Source organism: Carlito syrichta, unplaced genomic scaffold (assembly GCF_000164805.1).
Source record: "Carlito syrichta isolate Samal-C Ts95f unplaced genomic scaffold, Tarsius_syrichta-2.0.1 Scaffold315400, whole genome shotgun sequence".
Classification (NCBI taxonomy): domain Eukaryota; kingdom Metazoa; phylum Chordata; class Mammalia; order Primates; family Tarsiidae; genus Carlito; species Carlito syrichta.
The window spans coordinates 187,566-211,529 of record NW_007259496.1 but is presented as its reverse complement, the minus strand read 5'-3'; the positions used below and the strand labels follow the sequence as shown (position 1 = coordinate 211,529).

The window sequence follows — 23,964 nt, the reverse complement described above, 5'->3', positions numbered from 1 at the left end:
CTGGAGCCCCGCAGGTCAAGGCTGCGGTGGCCAGGAGCGGCCACTGCACTCTAGTCTGGGTGACAGAGTGAGACTCCAACTCAAAAAAATAAATAAATAAATAAATAAATAAATAAAAAATAAGCCATGCTTGGTGGCCTGTAAATCCCAGCAACTTGGGAGGCTGAGGCGGGATAACTGCTTGAGTCCATGAAGTGAAGGCTGCAGTGAGCAATGACTGCACCACTGCATTCCAGCCAGAGTGACAGAGTGAGACCATGTTTCTAAAAATAAATAAATAATAAAAATTTTAAAAGTAAAATGCATTCAACTTATGAGATCTCTGTTCCTTATCTGCAATACCAACACTTCCATTTGCTTTCATCATATCTTATAAAAATATGATGATATACCGTAAAATATGTTTATAAAGGAAAAAGGCAAAAAAAAAAAATGTGTTCAAATAACTGCACTACCTTTGCAGGAACGATGTGGAGGAGGTGAGGAACTGAGCTGATGAGAGCACTGGTACAGACGTGTGAACTCAGGGTCTCGAGGTCAGGGGTGCTGTGGTGGCAAGGGACACTCTAGGCACACTGCAGGTAACAGTGTATACTATTTTAAAAAGATTTAGCTGAGTATGGTACCTCATGACTATAATCCCAGCACTTTGGGAGGCTGAGGCAGGAGGATCACTTGAGCCCAGGAGTTTGAGACCAGCCTGGGCAACATAGCGAGACATCATTTCTACAACAGAATTTTTTTTAATTAGCTAGGTGTGGCAGCACACAACTCTAGTCCCAACTACTTGGGAGGTTGAGGCAGAAGGATCGCCTGAGCCCAGGAAGTCAAGGCTATGGTGAGCTGTGATCATGCCACTGCACTCCAGCCTGGGTGACAGAGTGATTTCCCAACTCAAAAAAAAAAAAAAATTCAGGTAGGCTGAGAGTCTAGTGGTTGCAAGTTTTACAGCACCCAAATTCTCAAAACAAATGTTACATTAGCAGGGCACTGATGTGAGGCCTTCCATCTGGGGCCACCTCTGTCCACCCCCAGCCAGCTCAGCACCAAGCATCATGCAGTTCATGGGACACCAGCCCACCAAGCCCCAGGGCACACATGCCTCCTTCTGTCCACATCCACAGCACATCCTGTCATCGCCATTCCAGTTCATGTTTCATCTTCCCTCATCTTGTCCAGGACCCTGGGTTCCCAGGCCCTCTCAGGAGAGCACACAGAGCCAGCCTCCAACTGGTTCCTCTGGGAACAGCAGACCCACCTGGGGAGCCCTCGACACGTGAGGCAGCAGCCATGTGGGACACCACTGGTCATCTGATAACAGCGGCAGCTTATTGGACACAACGGGCCCCCTTCTGAGTACTTTAACTCTTTTAACCCTCACAATATCCCCTTGAGAAAGGCACTATTCATTTCCCTGTTTAACAGATGAGGAATAAGGAACCTACCTATGGTTACCAGCTAGCAAGTGATTTGAACCCAGGCCATCTGGCTGTCTGGCCAGAGCCCTCAGGCCCCCCCCAATCCTGGCCATTGCTTCCCTGGCCTGGAGAGATCCAGCCAGAGCCTAATCCTCCCCGCAGCCAGAGTTCATCTCTCGGGCAGACCCTCTGTTCCTCCCTGTCCTGATTCCCGCATCTGGACAGTTCAGTCTTGGCCTTCCTAGCAAGGCCCCTCATTCCCAAAATACAGCATCCCCCACAAGGTTCTTTATCATGGACCTTGCAAAAATTACTGCCCCCAACTCTCCTTCACCTGGCCCTGGGCCACCACTAGGTGTAGATGACTGGCTTGGGCTTCCAGAGCTTCCCTCCCAGGGCCCACAGCAAGCACAAAAAGAGAAAGCGGCATGTGGTCCAGATGCTCACCTGGAGGGGTTCCTTCTGGTGGGAAACATCCATGGGTGTGGACAGAGTCAGGGGAGACACAAGGAGATGCAGTCTGTCCTCTTGAGCTGAAGCCTCCTGGGGACTGGGGACATCCTGAGCACTCAGGGACGTCCGATGGATGGATTTCCCACTCCCAGGGCCCCTCCCTGGCAGAGTCCCTTCTGACCAGAGTCAGGGGCCAATCCCGCTACTCCACGCTGCAAGGCCCTGCACTGACTGGCTCTGCCAACGCCTAGACAGTGGATGCCGGAGCATGGCCAGGTCCAGGTACCCAGCCTCACGATTGGGGGAGAGGAGACAAGGCAACCTCAAATGCTGTGTGGTCACTCAGTTCAACTGCAAAACCTTCCTGTCAAACACCACCTCCTATGTGCAGCCACATCAGCTCTTCCACTTCCTAGAGTGACTGAAAAGGGGAACCAGGGCCTTGGCACATGTGACAGTTGGATTTTAGAATTTTATCTTAATCTAATCTCATAACTTACTGCCCTGGGTGGCCTATCAGCTCTCAGGCCTGGGCCCAAGGGCCACACCATCATCATAAAATAGTGCCAGATAACCCCAGATAACCCCCAGGCCCTAGGCTGCAGGGTTAGAAGGGCTGAGAGGTCTCTAGGGCCATCTGCAGAGGTGCTGTCCTCTGGGAACTTACACTCTACAGTCAAGGCAGAGTCAGGGCCAACCAGGAGGTCCCTGGCAGGACCCCTCCTGGGACAGCAGGGAGATCAGGCCCCTGGTCGATCCAGCAGCAACTCTGTGCTGAGAGTCTCGGGGCTACACCAGGTATGAGACAGCCGATGACACTCAACGGCAGAGGTCTGGGGCACTGTGTGCAAACACCTGACCACCCCTTCTCAACTCTGACCTTGCAGGTATCTCCATACTGTCCCTCCAGGGCCCACCTCACAGCTTTCCCTGGGTTGCTTTGGGCACTGGCCCCAAAGGCCCTACTCACTCACTCCCACCTCCTCCCTGAAGCCTTGGACTCCGCTATCCTGCCCCTACCGATGCCAAGCCAGGTACAATGCTAGGCTCAGGGAGGCCAGATGTAGCCATCTCCCCCAGCTGGCTAAGGAGGTTGCCTCGGAGTGGAGTCAGGAGCAAGGCATCAGAAGAGGGTGCTGGGCTGTGGGAAAGGAGGGCTTCCAACAGAATACCCAGCAGGGCTCAGCAGGTGTAAAGGCCAGTAGTGAAAAGACCAGTAGATTCACATGCACAACAATGAAGAAACCTGAATGATAAAAACTTATAGGCCAGCTGTGGTAGGTCACACCTCTCATCCCAGCACTTTGAGAGTCTGAAGCAGGAGGATCTCTTGAGGCCAGGAGTTCAAGGCTATAGCGAGCTATGATCATGCCACTGCACTCTAGCCTGGGTGCAGAATCAGATTCTGTCTAATAAATCAACAACAAGCAGGGCATGGTGGCTCACACCTGTAATCCCAGCACTTTGGAAGGCCAAGGCAAGAGGATTGCCTGAGTCCAGGGGGTTGAGACCAGCCTGGGCAACTTGGCAAGACTTTGTCTCTACAATAAATTAAAAAGTTATCTGGGCATGGTGGCACACACCTATAGTTCCAGCTGCTTGGGAGGCTGAGGTGGAAGGATCGCCTGAGCCCAGCGGGCAGAGGCTGCGGTGGCTGTGAGAATGCTACTGCACTCTAGCCTGGGTGACAGAGTGAGACTCCTACTCAAAAAAAAAAAAAAACAATAACAAAATAAGTATAAAAACACTAAGAGAAATATAATTAAAGGGAAATCAACAACCTGAAAAAAAAAATGCGACTATGTCAATGGATTAGCATCATAAATAGAAAGAAAAACAAAATCCTGTTTCTTACCTGCCAAAGTCATACTTCTGCTTCTTTTTTGGGGAGGGGAGAATCTCACTCTATTGCCCAGGCTGGAGTGTAGTGGCATGATCATGGCCACCGTAGCCAAGACCTCCCGAGTTCAGGCGATCCTTCTGCCTCAGCCTTCCAAGTAGCTGGAACTACAAGGTGTGTGCCAACATGCCCGGCTAATTTGTTTTTATTTTTTGTAGAGACGAGTTCTCACTGTATTGCCTGGGTTGATCTCGAACTCCTGGGCTCAAGCGACTCTCCACTTTTGCTTTAATGTGAGTGCTTTAAGGGGCAAGCATGCATGTGGGTTCTTGGATCACTGTCCTGGGGCATGGCTCGACTCATCTGGCTGCCCAGCAACCTAGCCATGTGCACCAAAGGGGAGAGAAGAGGAGCCTTGTGCCCCTCCCCTGCTCCCACAGGAACTCCTGTGGGGACCGTCTGGAATGGAGAGAAAGATTTAGGCCCTAAAAGTAAAAGCAGCCCTGAATGTGGCAATGAGGAAGTAAACTATTCTATTCCATATGGTGGAATATCATGCAACCATTTCATTCGCTTGCCTAGCATGGGTGGCAAGACTTAATTTTTTTAAAAACCCAGTTAGAAAATTGTATTAATATGTAACGTGAACTCATGTAAAAAATGCAGGGGAAAAAAAAAAAAGGAACACATCAGATGGTGACAAAATGGTGACAGTGGCTGTCTCTGATTAGAATTATTTTGGATTATTTTGGTTTCTTTTTTTGAGTTGGAATCTCACTCTGTCGCCCAGACTGGAGTGCAGCGGCCGCTCCTGGCCACCGCAGCCTCGACCTGCTGGGCTCCGACGATTCTTCCACCTCAGCCTTCCAAGTAGCTGGAACTACAGGTGCGCACTACCACGCCCGGCTCATTTTTTGATTTATGGTAGAGATAAGATCTCACCAAGTTGCCTAGGCGGGTCTCAAACCCACGGGCTCGGGCAATCCACTCACCTCAGCCTCCCAAGGCGCAGGATTACAGGCTGAGCCACCGAGCCCAGCTCTCTGATTAGAATTATTGATGACAACTTCTCCTTCTTTATATTTTTCTGCACTATTTCACCTTGTCTTCTGGAATATTTCTAGAGGGTACATTACTTTTGAAAAAAGAAACAAGACCGTTCTAGCTCAGAATGAGGAGAATTTTCCGACTCAGACTCTTGGGGGGAGCGGATACAAAGGAAGAAAGTAGGCAGCGCCTAGCATAAAACGTGTGCTTTGCCAATCCTTTAAAAATGTTATTTTAGGGTACAAAAACATATGCACAACATGCTCAGAAAACCGCTCTTGGCCAGATGCCCTCTTCCCTCTCCTTCACACGGATGCTTCCTGAATGAGTGCGCCCCCTCCCCTCGCACTTCCACCTCAAAGGACACTGCCACCAGGAAGACCAGACGGCCCCAGACTGGGGCACCCAGGGGCCAGCAGCTTCCTGGACACTCTTGTAGCCTTCTCCAGGTCAGTGGGTCGGTTCTAGCTCACTCCGATTTGTTAGCTTCGTAGTATATCACAGTATGGATGTTCCATCAATTATTCAACCAGTCCCCTATGAGGGGCAATTGGGTCACTTCCTTCTTTTCTAACCACCACAAGCAAGGCTGTAATCAATAGCTGTGTATCTACAGTGTTTTCCTCCTAGGGGGACAGTCTGAAAAGCAGGACCCATTAGGCTTAAAGGCAGTGAATTTTTCATGCTAATGGACATCACGCAATTACTTTTCCGAGCAGTAGCAGCAATTCATTCTCCACCAGCAGTGTGTGAGGAGGCCTGTTTGCTCTGCCCCACAAGCTGCAGAACATACTGGTTTGCTTTCTGCTGCTTGACCAGGGAACACAGCACCTGGCTCTTTGGATTTGCATTTCCCTGATGACTACTGAAGTGGCATCTTTTCACATCCATCAACAACGTGCATTTCCTCTTCTCTGACTTGGGTTTGCCTTGGGTTTTAAAAATCTTTTCTTTAACAACCCAACCCACAGGAGCTCTTCATATGATGGGCATGCTAAGCATTTATCTGGCACATGTACACTGTAAGCAAATTCTCCTACTCTATGACACAGAAATGTAATGACATCTGTTAGATTTGTAATTGATTACAACATTTGAATAGCAACAACAACAAAAATCTCTGAGACAGGCCGGGCATGGTGGCTCACGCCTGTAAACCCAGCACTTTGGGAGGCCAAGGTGGGAGGACTGCTTGAGTCTAGGAGTTCAACAGCAGCCTGGGCAACACAGTGAGACCTCGTCTCTAAAAAAATAATAATTAAAAAATTCGGCTGGCCGCAGTGGCTCACACCTGCAATCCTAGCACTTTGGGAGGCAAAAGCAAAAGGACTGCCTGAGTCCACAGGTTTGAGACCAGACTGAGCAATGTGGTGAGACCCTGTCTCTACAATAAACAAATATGGTGGCTGTAAGTGTGCCACTGCACTCCAGGCTGGATGACAGTGAGATTCCAACTCAAAAAAAACAACAACAACAAAACAAATCTCTGAGACAAGGGTGATGCTACAAATAAGGTGGGCTGGAGAGAAGCTCTTCTGGATGGAACACCAGCTAACACTTGCAGAAGGAGAGTCAGGATTAGAGTCAGCTTTTGACAACCCCAATATAACTGCCTCAGGCAGAAATCATTGATGAACACTAAAACCATCAGATGAAAGGTTGTGGAGGGCAGTTTATCTCTGGGGTGCGGAAATAACACCCCCAGAGACAACTCACTAATTACAGGAGGAAATGAACCTTCACAAGAAAACTTGGTCATTATGACCCTAATGGCACTCACAGCAATGCCTGGTGTACGAAGGGGAGGTATTCCCACCAAGCTTCCAGAGTGCAGTTCAGTTCATAGGCAGCACGAGGCGGAGAGGAACAAGTCAGATAACACCGAGCTGCAGTCGTCGCCGACTTCAGAACTCGGAACTTCTACAAGAAAACTGGTCCCGACTCTACAAAAAGTCTGTGATGAGGAAAAAGTATTACATTGGACCCTCTTCCATCCTGATTTGAAAAACAAGAAAAGCTATATAAGACATTTGGGGGATCACTGGAGAAATTGGATTATGAATCAGCTATTAAACAATACCAGATAATTCTTATTTAATGTTCTAGGTGTTATTCTGGTATTGTGGTTATGTAGAAGAATGTGCCTATCCTTAGAAAATGCCAGCTGAAGAGTCTAGGGGAGGAGTCATCACGTCGACAACTGCTGAATAAAAATATATGAGAGAGAGAGAGAGAGAGAGAGAGAGAAAGAGCGCGAGCACGAGCGCTAAAGAGAACACAAGCAAATGGGGGGAAATGTTAATAATGATCCAATCTTCTTTCTTTTTCTTTTTCTTTTTTTTTTTGAGCTGGAGTCTCACTCTGTCGCCCAGACTGGAGTACTGTGGCCGCTCCCGGCCACCACAGTCTCGACCTGCTGGGCTCCGGCCATCCTTCCGCCTCAGCCTTCCAAGTAGCTGGAACTACGCGCTACCATGCCTGGCTCATTTTTTTGGTTTATTGTAGAGATGAGGTCTCGTCAAGTTGCCCAGGTGGGTCTCGGACCCACAGGCTCAGGCAATCCACTCACCTCAGCCTCCCCAAGTGCTAGGATTACAGGCTGAGTCACCGAGCCCGGCCCAATCTTCTTTCAATGCTTTCTTCCTTCCTTCCCTCCCTCCCCCCCCCCCTCTGTTGCCCAGGCTTGAGTGCAGTGGTGTGACCATGACTCACCACAGCCTCAATCTCCTGAGCTTAGACAATCCTTCCACCTCAGCCTCCTGAGTAGTTAGGACCACAAGTGCATGCCGCCACGCTTTTTTTTTTTTTTTTTTTGTAGAGACAAGGTCTGGCTATGTTGTCCAGGATGGTCTTGAGCTCCTAGACTCAAGTGATCCTCCTGCCTCAGCCTCCCAAAGTGCTGGAATTATAGGTATGAGCCACTGCACCCTGCCAATGTTGTCATTTTTCAAAATAAAAAGGTGGGGGGGAATCTATCAGTCTTTTCCTCTATAAAGCCTGGATTTCCTGTCTGGCTTAAGAGGATCTTCATCCCAATATTAGATAATATTCTTCTAATTTTCTTCTCTATTCTTAAGAATGAAATGTTTTTCCTAGAGCAATAGTACATAAAGGTAGGTGCACAGGCTCCAGAGCCAGACTCCCTGTGTCCAGGTCCTACCTCTGTGGCTGTGCCCAAGCAGCCTTAGGCCAATTCTTTTGGATCGCTGTGACCCCACTTTCCTGATCTGCAAAATGGGGTTAATAACACTATGAAGGGATGCTCTAAAAACTCCAAGAATATGATAATTACAGGCAAGCATGCAAGGGAGTACCTGGCACATCACGAGTACTGAGAGAAAGTCATTCTTTTACACCATTCCTTCTGAGATAGCAGATCTGGCCCTGCCACCCCTTGCTTGGAACCCTGCAACTCCTGTCACCCACAGCGAGAGCTGTCAATCTTGTGACATTTGCAGCACAAACACAAAATGCTGGAGTGTAGGCATGTTTGAGTAGTTTAGAAACATACTACGCCTGCAATTTTCATAGTAAAATCACTACTTCTGGAAAACCATGCATAGCAGTGCCTATCAGGGCAGCAGAATCACCATGAGGTGAGCTGAGCAGGACTGGAGAGAGCCCTGCACCCTGGGCCACTGCCAGAAGCCCGCTTATCACCCTCGGCATGCACTCTCAGTATTCTCCTGGGACAAGATTCTTTGTCGCTCGGTTAGCACAATTTTCCCTTAGTGCCAGACGCCCCCCACCCCAGCAAAGGGACCACACCTCAATGGATAATCACATGGCCTACTCCCATCCTGAGCAGGGCTGTCACCTGTATGTAACCCGGCTTATTTTACCCTTGATCAAGTTTTGGGGACACCTGAGAAGGAAGAGTTCGTGGAACCACTGCCCTTGGCCTCAGAGCTCACCTCTACCACCCTTCAACCCCATGGTGGCCTTCACCCGGGCCACACCCACCCACCTTGCTTTCCGGGAGCAGAAGTAAGGGTGGTGGATTCTCTCCCACTCCAAGGAAAATGATTCTCTCCAGACAGACCCCCTTGAGATCATGCCTTCCTGCCCCCTTGAACTCCTGCTGTCCAGAGAGACTCTGCCTATCCTGGAACCCTCTTCTGGGCCTGAGGTCAGGCTCTCTGTTCACCCCCTCCCCATTTTCCCACCCCCACCAGGGCGTGTGTCTCCACCAGGCCTGGGGTGCTCTGGCCCCTTGGGCAGGCATGAGTCAACTGAGGCAGGATGGGGAGGTGTCAGAGGGTAACTTTCCTCCTACCTCAGGGACTCCACGAATGACCCGGGGCTGCCCTCCACCCCTGAGAGTCCATGTGGGATTGTCTGGGTTTGAGTCTGGGCCCCAGTCTCTCTTCCCTTCTCTTCCCTGGCGTGACGCTACTGGTGCCCTCCAACCTGATGTCACAGGCTTGGAGAGCTCTGTGGGACTGTCCTCCCACCCTACAGGGAGAGGAAGGAATGACAGACCCCACTGCAGGACAGCTTCCTCCCTCCCTCTCAGATCTCCACCCCACTGTCACCAGGTCGCATCATCCCATCACTCTGTCCAGCTCCCCCTGGCTCAAGCAGGTGCAGGGTGGGTAGTACCCACACTCCGGGAACCGCTCACTGGGCAGGTCACAGCAGTGTGTGCCCTAGGCCTGATCTGGCTGGCCTAGGGAGCAGGCACCAAATGGCAGAGCACCATGTTTCCCATGGTCTTTTAAGCCCCGGCTTTGATTTTATTTATTTGTTTAATAGAAACAGGGTCTTGCTATGTTACCTAGGCTGATCTCAAACTCCTGGGCTCAAACAATCCTCCTACCTCAGCCTCTCAAAGTGTTGAGATTATAGGCATAAGCCACCACGCCAGGCCGACCAACTCTGATTTCTGACCCCTCAAGGGCACTCGAGGCATTGTCAGCCTCTTTCCAGTCACTTGGGCACCCATGACAAGTGCCAGCAGCCTGAACCCAAGCAGCTCATAGGCTCTCCTGGAACTGAGGCAAGAAACCTCCATGCAGCCATGTCTCCAACATTCCTACCGAGGGGGAGGGCACAAGTCAGAGGGCACATCTGCCTCAGGAGACCAGCTGGTCAACCCCTCTATCCCACGAGGGGGCAGCACTGTGTGGGTCCCTGCAAGCCCTCCCTTAAGTGCCTGCCTGACACTGCAGCCCACATCGCCGCCATACCGGGGTGGGGGTGGGGGGATCGCATAGCCACAGGACTCTCCTAACCTTGCTTTGTGGACCCCACTACAGAGGAAGGCTCCTCTGTGGTTCAAGCACTCACTGGGCCGAGCGTAGTGTTGGCCTGGGGACCTGGGAGTGGCCCTGCAAACTCCACATGAGCACAGGGTTCAGCACCCAGCAGGGAAGTGGCCAGTGAAGCAGACACCAACATGTGACATATGCCAGCTGGGGAAGGCAGTGGCTGCTCCAGGCCATGGAGTATCAAGCCAGGGAAGGCCTGGAGGGACAGAAAGTGAGCCAAGCAAAGTTATCTGGGGAGGGGGCACCCGTGTGGGATGGGCACCCACCCACCAGGCCAGGGCTCCAGGGAGAGCAGAACATCTGAGGGAAAGGGAATCTGACAGAGCCGAGCTTGTTTATTATTTTCTTTATAAGGGTGTCAATTACTTTATAGAGAGCCAGTTTTAAACCCCAGCTTTGGCCAGGTGCATTAGCTCACACCTGTAATCCCAGGGCTTTGGGAGATAGAGGTGAGAAAATCCCTTGAGACCAGGAGTTCGAGATCAGCCTGGACAACCTTGTGAGACCCTGTCTGTACTAAAAATTTAAGAATCAGCCAAGCATGGTGGTGTGCACCCAGCTACTCAAGAGGCTGAGGTAGGAGGATCACTTGAGCCCAGGAGTTGGAGGTTGCAATGAGCTATGACTGCCCTGCATTCTAGACTGGATGACAGAGTGAGACCCGTCTCCAAATAAATAAATCCCAGCTTGCTGAGCAAGCCCCAACAGTTGCTCAGCCACTGTGAGATCACTCTTTCCACATGTGAAGGGAAATGTGACATATCCCCGAGAGCTGCTGCATGGTTCAGGGCCCATGCAGAGAAGCACAGGGCACAGAGCAGGTTCAAGTATCCCCTTTCGCCAAGCCTTTCCTAAGCATTCAAAGCCAGGAGGGTTCTTGAGTCCCCACAGCCAGCCCACGATGTGACAAGAGAATCTATCAACACAGGTTCAGGATGGCATCTCCCTCCAAAGCAGTGATGAAGCTGGGGGAGCAAGAGATCCTCATGAGATGACCTCGTCGGTCCTCTCAGTTAGACTGGAGGAAGCCACAGGACGTCCCATCTGAGATGTCATAAAGGGATGCTGCAGGCAGAGGACTGCCTGGGGTCCAGCCTATCTGCGGACTTCCAGCAAAGCCTTAGGTCCTTCCTGACGTTCGGGGGTGGGTGTGTTGCCAAAGGGCTCTGGCACTGATAGTGGAGACTGCAGGAGACCCCTCCCCAGGCACAGTCCATGGTGGCCTCATCTCCAAGGTTGTGTGTGTGGGGCCTCCTATTTCTCAGCTGGGAAGTGGGCTAAGAGACGCATTTTCCTGTGCCACACATTTTCCAAGAGTATAAGTGCACTCACAAACTTTCTGCTATTATGTTACTTAGCATAAATTAAGGACAAAACACCAACAGAAAGACCTTACACAAACTGTTCTGCCTAAAATGCCAGAATGGAAGGAAGGAATTATTGTGACTTTTGCTGACTGCGGCCTCTGACCAACCCATCCCTAGGGAAGCCCCTAACAGGTGGCCAAGATGCTGGCTGACAGCAGCCGCAACTCCATCCCCCCAGATGCTGTACACTTCATCTTCTTGCAAGAGCTGCCACTGGCTCTATCTTCCCCTGCAGAACTGTGTGAATTGTGGTCCCCAAGGTGGGAGAATGAGAACCCCTCAACATTAACACATTTTGTGACCCACCCCACACAATGGCAATACCTTCAGGTTTTAAGAAGATACGCTAGGACAAAAACTACTAGGAATTCAGTAACACTTTTCTTTTTTTGAGGTCACTCTGCCACCCAGAATGGAGTGCAGTTGCATGATCATGGCTCACTGCAGCCTTGACCTCCTCCTGGGCTCAGGTGATCCTCCCACCTCAGCCTCCATAGTAACTAGGACTACAGACAGGTACATGCCACTAAGCCTGGCTCATTTTTACAATTTTTTTTTAAAGAGATGTTGCCCAGATGACTTTTTTAGGCTATGTTGCCTAGGCTGGTCTTGAATTCCTGAACACAAGCAATCCTCCCTCTTCGGCCTTCCAAAGTACTGGGATTACAGGTGTGAGCCACCAGGCCAGGCCAGTAACACTTTTAAACAAACTTTGTTTGCTATCAATCACCACAGCCCAGGTAGGTGCTCAATAGATACATATCTGTGAAATGGCTGAATGAAAATGGCGGTATTTACATGAAAGGCACATTATTCTTAAGTTTTAAATGCAATCACTGCATGTAATTTTTACAACTAACAGGCATTCTCTTGTAATCTCGAGGCTATACAGTGGAGCTGCCCTTCCAGCACCGTGTATGGCTGGAAGTATTTGTGTGAGTACAGAGCACTAGAAATACAGCCAGCCCAGATGAAGACACACAGCAGAGTGTGAGGACTTGGTTTGAAAAGAATGTAAAATGTCTCATGAATACATTTTTATATAGATTATATGCTGAAATGAGAGTATTTTTAACATATTAGGTTCGATAAGAAACAGTATTAAAATGTACCTCAGCTGGGCATGGTGGCTCATGCCTGTAATCCCAGCACTTTGGGAGGCCAAGGCAAGCGGATTGCCTGAGCCCAGAGATTTGAAAATGAACAGCCTAGGCAACTTGGTAAGACCCTGGCTCTACAATAAATCAGAAAATTAGCTGGGCGTGGTGGCGTGTGCCTGTGGTGCCAGCTATTTGGAAGGCTGAGGTGGTAGGATCACCTGCGCCCAGCAGGTTAAGGCTGCAGTGGCTGTAAGTGTACCACTGCACTTCAGCCCGAGGGACAGAGTGAGACTCCAACTCAAAAAAAAAAAAAAAAAAAAAAAGTGCATAGGCACAAAGCACCAAGACATGGCCATCAGTCTCCTCGGTGGCCCAGATGATGGCCCAGCTCAGGGTGTGGTGACATCAAAGTGGTGACCACCAAATCCAAATGATGCCTAATTTCCGGCAAACAGAGAAACATACATTTGAGAAAAATCTATATGAAAGAGATTAAAACGGTCTTAAAGCCAGTGCAGTGGTTCACGTCTGTAATTCTAGCACTCTGGGAGACCGTGATGGGAGGATTACATGAGCCTAGGAGTTGAGACCAGCCTGGGCAACATAGCGAGACTCTGTCCTACAATAAAATTAAAAAATTAGCTGGGTGTGGTGGCATGCAGCTGTAGTCCCAGGTACTAAGGAGGCTGAGGCAGAAAGATTGCCTGGGCCCAGGAAACTGAAGCTACAGTGAGCCACTACTGTTCCACTGCACTCCAGCCTGGGCAACAGAGTGAGATTCTGATTCAAAATAAAAGGCCAGGCGCAGTGGATCATGCCTGTAATCCCAACACTTTGGGAGGCCCAGGAGAGAGGACTGCGTTTGAGACCATCTGGGCAATATGGCGAGACCCTATCTGTACAATAAATCACAAAATTAGCCAGATGTGGTGGCATACACCTATAGTTTCAGCTACTAGGATGGCTGAGGCAGAAGGATTGCCTGAACCCTGGAGGTTGAGGATGCAGTAGCCATGATTGTGCCTCTGTACTCCAGCCTGGGTAACAGTGAGACTCCCACTCAAAAAGAAAAGAAAAGAAAAGAAAAGAAAAAAACAGTCTTAACTTCAATAAGAAAAAGAGTAACAAACCAAGAACAAAATGAATAAAAGACAGGAATGGAATGAACAAAATGCAAATGATCAATAAAAAGGTTTGAAAGCTGACTCTTACTAATAGAGTGACTCAAATAACAAATTAGCTAAATAAACAGCAACAAAAGTCACACAAAGTAAAACAACAACAAAAGCATTTAGTCTTTTTTTTTTCTTACCTATCAGGTAGGGAAGGGGAGTTGAGGAAGTGTGGCAGGCAAAAAGCTGTCTCCAGGTTTGGAAATGGGGTAGCCTTTCTGGAGGACAGCATACCAGCGTGTGGTAAAAATCCTAAACACATGCAGGCCCCAAGATCTGACCACACTCTGCTGGGATTTTGTGCAAAGAAAATAATCAGACAGGTGCACAAGGAGCTATATAATAAACAGTATTCTTCTGTGCAAGAGACCACACAGCCTTTCAGGATAATGACTAATATTTAATCTGTGCTTGTGCCAGGTGCTGTTCTAAGCATATTACACATGGGATCTTGTTAATCCTCAGCATGAACCAGAAATGGAGACAGTGGCTTTGTTTTGACCCCTCCAACTCAGATGAGGAAACTAAAACACTGAAAATCTCACTTTTAATCACAGAATCTCTTCCAAATGTCAGTTCCTGGAAGGCTCCAAGGTAGCGCATCTCAAAGTGCTGCATAGGCGAAGATAGGCTCAGGATAGAGCTTAGAAACCCCAGTTCGGTTCTGAATTGACAGAAAGGACACAAGGCCAGAAAGTCACACCTGAGATGGTGCCAAATACTCACCTGCAGGGTCACAGCTGCACAGACACAACCAGAATGTGACTCCAGGAAGACAGGCCCAAAGCAGTGAGTGACCTGCTCCAGTTCTCATAGCCTGTTAGTGGCAGGATGGGGACAGGAACCCAGGTATCCTGACTCCCATCCCAGGCCAGGGAGCTGCCGAATACACAAATGGATGTAGGGAGCTTCCTTTTGGGAATCTGGGAACCTCCATTTCCCTTTCCCCAGTGAAGTGTTTTCCACAAAATCCCACCTGTGCAACCAAACACTAGTAATATCAAGTCAAAGAGAAAGTGATAGAAAAAAAGACTAGAGGGATGCACACCAGAATGCCTCACAGCAGATGCTGCCAGTGAGACAGGAGGCAGTGGATAGCCACGTGTCTTCTTTCTTTTTTTTTTTAGCTTTTACATAGCCACATTTCTGTCACTTCCTTCTACTTTTGAATGAGTTTTAACAAGTATATACTTACTATTGTCACAAAACACATTTAAATTAATATTTAATACATATATATATTTTTTTTTTAGAGACAGGATCTTGCTCTGTCACCCAGGCTGGAGTGCAGCGGTGCCATCATAACTCACTGTAGCCTCAAATTCCTGGGCTCAAGCAATCCTTCTGCCTCAGTCTCCCAAGTTGCTGAGACTACCGGTGCCCACAACCATGCTCATCTATATATATATATAAATTTTTTTTTTTTTTTTTGAGTCAGAGTCTCACTCTGATGCCCAGGCTGGAGTGCAGTAGCACACTCACAGCCACCGCAGCCTCAACCTGTTGGGCTCAGGTGATCCTTCCACCTCAGCCTTCCAAGCAGCTGGAACTACAGGCATGTGCCACCATGCCCAGCTAATTGTTTTATTGATTGTAGTAATGAGGTCTCACCAAGTTGCCCAGGCTGGGCTTGAACCTGTGAGCTCAGGCAATCCTCTCACCTTGGCCTCCTAAAGTACTAGGATTACAGGCATGAGAAAGTGCCTGTACCACGCCTGGCAGCCTATGTTTTTTTTTTTTAAATTTTATAGGCCGGGCATGCTTGGCTCACACTTGTAATCCCAGCACTTTGGGAGGCAGAGGCGAAAGGACTGCCTAAGCCCACGGGTTGGTGACCAGCGTAGGCAACATGGTGAGACTTCGTCTCTTAAAAAAAAAAATTTTTTTTGGGAGGTCAAGACGAGTGGATTGCCTGAGCCTGTGGGTTCGACACCAGCCCAGGCAACTTGGTGAGACCTGGTCTCTACAATAAATTAAAAAAAAATTAGCTGGGCGTGGTAGCATACGCCTATAGCTCCAGCTACTCAGAAGGCTGAGGTGGAAGGATCGTCAGAGCCCAGCAGGTGACACTGGAGTGGCTGTGAGTGTGCCACTGCACTCCAGCCTGGGCGAGGGAGTGAGACTCCAACTTAAAAAAAAGGAAAAGAGTTAAGTTCAGGTCAGTTTGACCCTTAAAAATATTCCTTTAGAAGCAGCTTACAGGCCAGGCACAGTGGCTCACACCTAATCCCAGCATTTTGGTGACCAAGGTGAGAGGATTACCTGAGCCCACGGGTTCAAGACCAGCCTGGGCAACTTGGTGAGACCGCATCTCTACAATTAAAAAAAAAATAGCCGGGCGTGGTGGCATGTGCCTGTAGTTCTAGCTACTTGGAAGGCTGAGGCTGAAGGATCGCCTGAGCCCTGCAGGTTGAGGCTGTAGTGGCCAGGAATGTGCCACTGCCCTTCAGCTTGGGTGACAGAGTGAGACTCCTACTCAAATTTTTTTTTAAAAAGCAGTAGCTTATAAAAGCTGATTGAATGTGGCCCACCAAAACCTATTTAGCCTATACGTGCAAGGGAACCATGCCAGACACAGAGTTGGAAAATCAGGTAAAATCCCTGGTTCTGTCGCTCACCGCCCAGCCTCAGCAAAGGTATTTAATTTAAATCTCAAGTCATGTCACTTGCAAAATGAAGATGATTCTTGCAAATCTATGAGAGCCTCATTAAGAAAATAAACAGCGAGCAACAAAGTGTTGCAAAGTCTTATTCCAACCAGCAGACAGCCCAGCAGGGAGAGACCAGGCATTGGTAGAACACAGACCTGCCCAATGTCTGCATTCTCAGAGCAGGTAGCTTGGGTTCCTCCCTTTCCCACCTCAATTCCATGCTCTCAAATGAGCTCCCCTTACCCCATGGCCTGCATGGTAGATGTCAGCTAGGGGGCAGGAGAAAAGTATCTGATTAAACCAATTTCAGCTCATGCCTGTAATCCCAGTTCTTTGGGAGGCAGAGGCGAGAAGAAGACTGCCTGAGCCCATGGGTTTGAGACCAGCCTGGGCATATGATGAGACCTTGTCTTTCTACAATAAATCCAAAAATTACAGCCAGGCACGGTGGCTCACGCCTATAATCCCAGCACTTTGGGAGGCCAAGGTGAGAGGATTGCCTGAGCCCACGGGTTCCAGACCAGCCTGGGCAATTTGGCAAGACCTCATTTCTACAATAAATCAAAAATTAGCTGAGCATGGTGGTGCATACCTGCCGTTCCAGCTTCTTGGAAGGCTGAGGCTGAAGGACCACCTAAGCTCAGTAGATCGAGCATACGGTGGCTGTGAGCATGCCACTGCACTCCAGCCTAAGCAACAGGGTGACAACTCTAACTCAAAAGAAAAAAAAAAATATATTGGCCGGGCTTGGTGGCTCTGTAATCCCAGCACTTCAGGAGGCCGAGGCAAGTGGACTGCCTGAGCCCACGTGTTAGAGACCAACACGGGCAACTTGGCAAGACCTTGTCTCTACAATAAGTAAGTGAAAAATTAGTCGGGTGTGGTTGCACATGCCTGTAGTTCTGGCCACTTGGAAGGTTGAGGCGGAAGACTCACCCAAGCCCAGCAGATCAACGGTGGGGTGGCTGTGACACGCCACTGCACTACAGCCTGGGTGACGGAGTGAGACTCTAACTCAGAAAAAAAAAATCAGTTGGACGTGGTGGCGCATGCCTATGGTTCCAGCTACTTGGAAGGCTGAGGTAGAAGGACAGTCTGAGCACAGCAGGTCAAGGCCGCGGTGGCTGTGAGCATACCACTGCACTCCAGCGTGGATGACAGAGTGAGACTCTGACTCAAAAAATACAATACAATACAATACACCAATTTCAAGTTACCTGCATATTAAAAAGAGAAGGAGGCCATGCCCAGTGGATCACATCTGTTATCCTAGCACTTTAGGAGGCTCACTCAGGCGGGAGGATTGCTTGAGCCCAGGAGTTTGAGATCTGTCTGAGCAACATAGCAAGACCTCATCTCTACAAAAAATTTTAAAACTAGCTGGGTGTGGTGATGCATGCCTGTAGTCCCAGCTACTCTGGAGGCTGAGGCAGAAGGATTGCCTGAGCTCAAGGGGTCAAGGATGTGGTGAGCTGTGATGGTACCACTGTACTCCAGCCTGGAGGACAGAGTGAGGCCCTATCTCAAAAAAGAAAAAGAGAACAAGGATAACACGTGTCAGTGTTCAGGCAGTGCCACCCAAGGACACAGGAGTTCTTAAGGGATGCCTGTCTCCTCTCAGTCTCAGCTCCCACAAGCTGTGCCTGCTTTCCAAGAAGGGCATCTCCTCTTGACTTCTGGGCCTGAGGTGCGCTGGCAGAGAGCTCACAAGTGCAAACGAATGGTGTAGACGCTGGCTCAGCGCGAGCCTTCTCAAAGGCTTCAACCCTCCAAGACACCTCATCCTCTGCAGGGTGAAACACCATCTTAGTTTCTTGGAATGTGGGGAAGTGAAAATAAACAAATAAACCAGGCGTAGTGGCTCAAGCCCATAATCCCAGCACTTTGGGACATGGAGGTGAGAGGACTGCCTGAGCTCAGGGGTTCGAGACCAGCCTGGGGTTCGAGAGCAGTCTGGGCAACTTGGTGAGACCTCGTCTCTACAATAAAGCAAAAAAAGCAGCCAGGCACATGCCTGTGATTCCAGTTACTTGGAGACTGAGGCGGAAGGATCACCTGAGCCCAGCAGATCGAGGTTGTGGTAGCCGTTAGTGGGCCACTGCACCCTAGCCTGGGCAACAGAGTGAGATACTGACTCAAAAAAAAAAAAAAAAAAGAAAAGAAACAAATAAATATAAAGGAAAGCATCACAAATTCCTTCACCAGGGTCCTGCCCACCTCACCCACCTGTCCCCTGTGGCTCAATGCCCCAGCTGCAGAGCCCAACTAGCAGTTCCCTGAAGACTTGTCTCCTTCCCCATCCCTACTGCCTTCCTTAATCCTGTTCCCTCTTTGGGGGGAAACCTCCAGATCACCAGGCCTGGCACACATTTGATGAAAGAGACCCATGACATAGGAAGATATCCAGGTGGTACACAGGGACAGGGACTGCTTCATTTGTGGGGTATCATCACATGGGGAGCGCCTGTGCTTGCAGATTGAACAAGGCCAGGAAGGTTTCCCACCTCACTGACCCTGAGGTCATGCAACCTGAGATCAGGGTGGGTGTGCCATAGACCTTGAGGAAAGGGGTGGAGTATTTTGTTTGTTTTTTTTTGAAACAGGGTCTGACTCAAACTCCTGGGCTCAAGTAATCCTCCTGCTTCAGCTCCCAAGTAGCTGAGACTACAGATAGGTGCCACTATACCTGGTTAGTTTTGTTGTTTTTTTTTTTTGATAGAGATGGTCTGGCTAAATTGCCCAATTTGGTCTTAAACTCCTGGCCTCAAGTGATTCTCCCACGTCAGCCTCTCAAAGCCCTGAGATTACAGGTGTGAGCTACTGCACCTGGCCAGGAAAGGGCCTTGTTGGGACTTCCCAAGTCTCTGATCTTTGCCCTGGTTTTCTGAAAATCTGAGCCTTGTTCCTGCCACTTCCAGTGCCCCTCTGACACCACCTATGGGCTGAGTCGTTCTCTCTCCACTGCACCAAGCCCAGACCTTCCATCCCCTTCTCTCCCCTCCTCCCCTTTGATCTCCAGCTTTCTACTGAGTTAAATGCAACTGGGCCACACAGTAGGAGCTAAATAAATGTATCTGGAACAAATGCAGCTTTCCCTGGCTACTAGCACCCACATGGTTATCCTCTTTTTCAGAATTCCTAGAACCCCTGTGTGTAAAGTCCTACATAAGCAACCATGCTGCCACTAGATGCTCATTCTCTAAACCAGCAAATCACCAGAATGGCTGGGGAGAGTCACAGATGCAGAGATCATCGGCCCCATCCTAGATGCCCCAACACAATCCTTGAAAGGTCATACGCAGTGGCTCCAGCCTGTAATCCCAGCACTTTGGTAGGAGGAGGTGAGAGGACTGCCTGAGTCTAGGGGTTGGAAACCAGGAGCAGGGCAACTTGGCAAGACCTCATCACACACTAATACTAAAAACCCCAGGCAGGCCTCAGGGGTGCCTGTAAGCCGAGGTGTGAGCTACAAGGGGCAAGGGGGGGGCCCTCTTCCTGCTCTCTGTCTCTACAGTAAAAAAACTTAGCTGGGCATGGTGGCACGCGCTTGTAGTCCCGCTACTCAGGAGGCTGAGGTAGAAGGATCACCTGAGCCCAGCAGGTGGAGGCTGCAATGGCCGTGATTCTGCCACTGCTCTCCAGCCTGGGCTACAGAGTGAGACTCCAACAGCGTCCCATGCCCATAAAATCTTTGACGGGCTCTTAAAGGAATGCAGTGTAGCAAGGCCCACAGGTGGGTATCATGGCCAGGCTGAGGAATGCCCTCCCCAGGAATAGTAAGAAAGGCAAATTAGCTCAGCAGAGAGCACTTCTGCTTCTAAAATTGATACCATTATTCCTATTCTCTAAGATCGAATCACAGGACAAACAGAAACAAATACTAAACCCCAGGGGTGCCCGAGGGAGGTCTGTGAGCCAAGGTGTGGGCAGCTGAGGAGGCCCTCATCCCTCTCTCTGGGAGCTGCCACCTTACCCGAAGCTTGACCCAAACAGGAAACACCCACAACTCTTTCCCTTAGTCTTTTTAGAAAGTTCCCAACCCCATAGCCCAGGGCAGGCAACTAGTGAACTGAATGAGGGTGAGAGTGAGAACCCTCCAGCAAGGGTGGCTGGAATGCTCAAAGACATTGCTGGAGACCAAAAAAAAGCCCTAAGGGGAAAACAAAGGGGAAACTCGAACAAGTCATTCAGCTGACAAAGCTGGGTTCCAGCATACACAATAGTCACCATATGGCACAGGCACAGAGAGACCCAGTCCACTTCCAGGCCAGAGCCCTTCCGGAACTGCCAGGGAGGGCTCCAGGCCCTCCCTGCATGCCCTGCCCCCCTTGGAACAGCCGTCTCCTACACACATACCTATTGGGACCAGCAGGCCTTTCCAGGGCCCCTGCCAGAACCCCTAGCCTGCTTCTCCCAGCAGCTTCCCCAGGCTCCAGACTTGCTTGGGCCAGCATCCGTGATCCATATGCCCAGTGTCTCCCATCTGGGCTGAGGCCCTGGTTCCTCTGCATCCCTCTTTCTAGGACTGTCAGGAAACCCAGGCAAGTCAGGGGAGCTTCCCTGGAGGTGAGATAGTGCTAAGCTGGGTCCTGCTTGAGGCCCAGACTCTTTCCTGGCTGTATCAGTTTGGTTCCTTCCCATCTCTGAGCCTCAGTTTCTGCACCAGTGAGGCGAGGGTGGCACACAGTGAGCCTTCTAGCTCTCTGTCTCAACTCAGGGCTGTACTTCGTCCATTCCCTAAGCCCAAGTGATGGATAGGTTTTCTCTTTCCTTGGCCTCTGGTGGGAAATGAACTTTTCCAAATGCCTCCTCTCAAATCCTGTCCTGAAACACAGGAAAGCTGAACGTTCCTTTGCTTCTTCCTGCCCTGGTTATGGGGTCAGAGGTGACTGAGAGAAGCAGAGGGAGGACAGGAGGCCAAGGTGCCCAAGGCATTTCCTCAGTGCCAAATGGATTGTGACCATATCGCCCAAGTCACCTTCAGAGCTGGAACAAACAAACCTTTCACGGAAATCTTAACAAAGTGAGGGGAAGCTCTGTTATATACTCTGAAAATGTCATCCCTCACCCCATAGGAAACACAGGATCTGGACTGGGAGCCCCACCAGGAGCCTAGGTTGTGTTTACCTAAAAGCCCAGGTCTGCTTGGCCCTGAGGGGTGGGGAGAGCTTGGTCTCAGTCCAGGCTCTGAGTGAGCTCGGAAACGCCTCAAAAATCTGTGCCTCTCTCTCCTCACAGAGAGAAGCTGAGGACGCTGCTATGCAGGACAGAAGCAATATGGTTTGGCAGATGGAAAGGGGTTCTATCGCAGGAAGGATATAGGGCAGAAATTGAAGAAGTGCTTTTTCTTTTTTCTGCCTGCAGCAGAAAAGCTGGGTGACAAAAGTGGGAAAGCAAGAGGGGTGAGGTAGATATAAAGATGGGTGCCAGGAGAGAGGCTGGGCATGGGGGGAGGGGGAAAAGGGCTGGGCGGCCCCACCAAGAGAGAGCAAGGCAGCAGGGACGAGGAGAGGGAACAGCAGCACGGAGAACGGATGTGTGAGCAGCAGCTAGGCCAGTCTGGTGACAATGAGACACCGGGTCCCAGGATTTTGCCATGGTGATGCTGAGCTTCCAGGCCAAGCAGATGGAACCATGGGGTTATTTCCAAACCACAATGGGGAAGTTGGTCGGGGGAGGGCTCTCAGAGAGGAAATTCTGCCTGTCATGTTGGATTTACGACAAAGGCAAAAAAATCCAAGGGCATTCCAGGAATCATGGCCTTCACAGCACAGAAGATGCCTGAGCTGGGGAAGAGGGGTCGTCGCTGCTTATGAAGCCAGAGTTGGGCACAGAGCACTGCTGATCTCTCCTCTCCCTGCATTGGGAAGGGCTCTGCAGCAGAGGCCCTTCCCTTACCCTCCCATGGCCCACAGAGTCTCTTCACCCTCCCAAAGAAGCTGGGGGAGGTGATCTCTGATTGGATCAGGAATTTCTTTACTTCCTCCAAGGGCAGCAAAGCTGCAGTGAATGGTGTCTCTCCCCCATTCCACCCCCTTCAGATCTAAGACGAAAAATTGGTCATCTCCATTCTTTGGGGCCCCAGGCTCACACAAATGCCATCTCCCAGTCCCCAGCCACAGCGGGTGATTCAGGCCATTTACTCAGATCCATGTTAATGAGTTTTTTCTGTCACCTAATTAGTTCAGTGAACTCAGCCTTGAGAGGAAAGAGATAAGAGCCCGTTGGGGAAAGGATAGAAGGAAGTCAGATTGGCATGTCACAACACAAAGGCAGGACTCCAGCTCCCCATGGGGTCCTCTACTCCCAAGAGACCCAAGACTCCTTCCCTAACTATGAGGACCTCTGAAAGCAGAAAAGGGGTGCTCATGTGTAGTAGCCCCCAGAGCCTCACACAACCAGATGAAGAAGGGTGCAGGGGCCCTAACTGCAAGGCCCATGGTAGGCAGGCCCCTGATCACAACTTCATGTCATCCCAGAGGTCTTGGCTCTCGCCGCATTTCTACTAAGGCTGAACCCACCACCTGCTGGTGGGCGTCCCCCTTCAAACAGAGCTGGAGGAGGAAGCAGATGGCCCAGGGCGAGGCCCATCTGTCCGTGCACGCTCGAAGGTCACGATGCCACTGGGGTGTCTGCGGGTGTGGCCAGCCCCCACCACACCAGGGGTCGTGGAGCATCTGTCAGCAGCGTGCCCCTACTTCCTGTGGCCCTCAGCAGCCGAAAGGCCAGGGACCAAAAGCCCAGAGAAAGGCGCGCTGGGCAGCGCGGTGGCCCGGTATTTCCGGTCTCTGACGCCCGGTGCGGCGTCGCTGGAGGTCAGTCAGCGCCCGGCAACCCCGCGCCTGCCTCCGCAGCAAGCAGTGGCGGGTACCTGGCGCGCGCGCGGGACGCGACACACGCGCGCATAGACCGGGCGGCGCCTCCCACGCGGTCGCAGAGTCCCAGCCCTGCGCCAGGCCCGGCCCGCGCCCGACCGGCCGCGACGGCGTTGGGGGTGTGCGTCAGGAGAGGGCGCCGCGGCGAGCGCCACCCTCCGGGGCTCGCAGGCGATGGGCCCGGGAAGGCTGCCATCCGCTAACGGGCGGCTCCGATCCCCCGCCCCACCGCAGGGCAGGGCCCGAGCAGTGGCTGAAAAGCCTGCCTGGTCGCAGCCCCACCTCCTGGCCCGCCGAGGGCCTCCGTCGCGCCCACCCTCCCCGACCATGCTAGGCCAGATCCGGCCCCAGTCCCCCGGAGCGACACCACCTTCGCGCCCTGGAGCACCACGAGCAGAAAACATGTCCCCTACTGCGGGACCGACCCCCCACCCCAAAGTGTCCCCGGGCAAGATATGGCGAAGCCTGTTCGCCGGCTCTGCTGCGCCGATCAGCAAACCGCGTGGCCTGGACCTCAGGACCACCACAGGGAAAGCATGGCTGGGCCAGGCCCATGGAACCCTCGGCCGGCGCGCCTGAGGGGCCAGCGCGTCCCGGCTCCCGCAGCCCCGGGGTCGCTCACCCTCGATGGAGATGACGTGCTCCCGGATCTGGTTCTGCAGCGCCAAATCCTCGATGCGCTCGATCAGGTCGTAGATGGCGTAGATATTGGGATGCACGGACTCGAAGCGCTGGATCTCGGCCCGGATGGCCGCCGAGTTGGAGAGCGCG

General features: G+C 50.9%; 1 protein-coding gene across 3 annotated transcripts in view; it reads right to left on the bottom strand.

The window, feature by feature from the left end:
* AGAP3 (ArfGAP with GTPase domain, ankyrin repeat and PH domain 3) overlaps positions 1–23,964 on the bottom strand; it is a 63,493-nt gene that overhangs the window by 38,773 nt on the left and 756 nt on the right. The window contains exon 1 of one of the 3 annotated variants that reach the window (XM_021706260.1): positions 23,816–23,964. The exons of 1 other annotated variant lie outside the window; for it this stretch is intronic. The gene's annotated coding sequence lies outside the window, so the exon portion shown is untranslated. The remainder of the gene's footprint in view (positions 1–23,815) is intronic. One more of the 3 variants, XM_021706259.1, reaches the window with a different exon arrangement.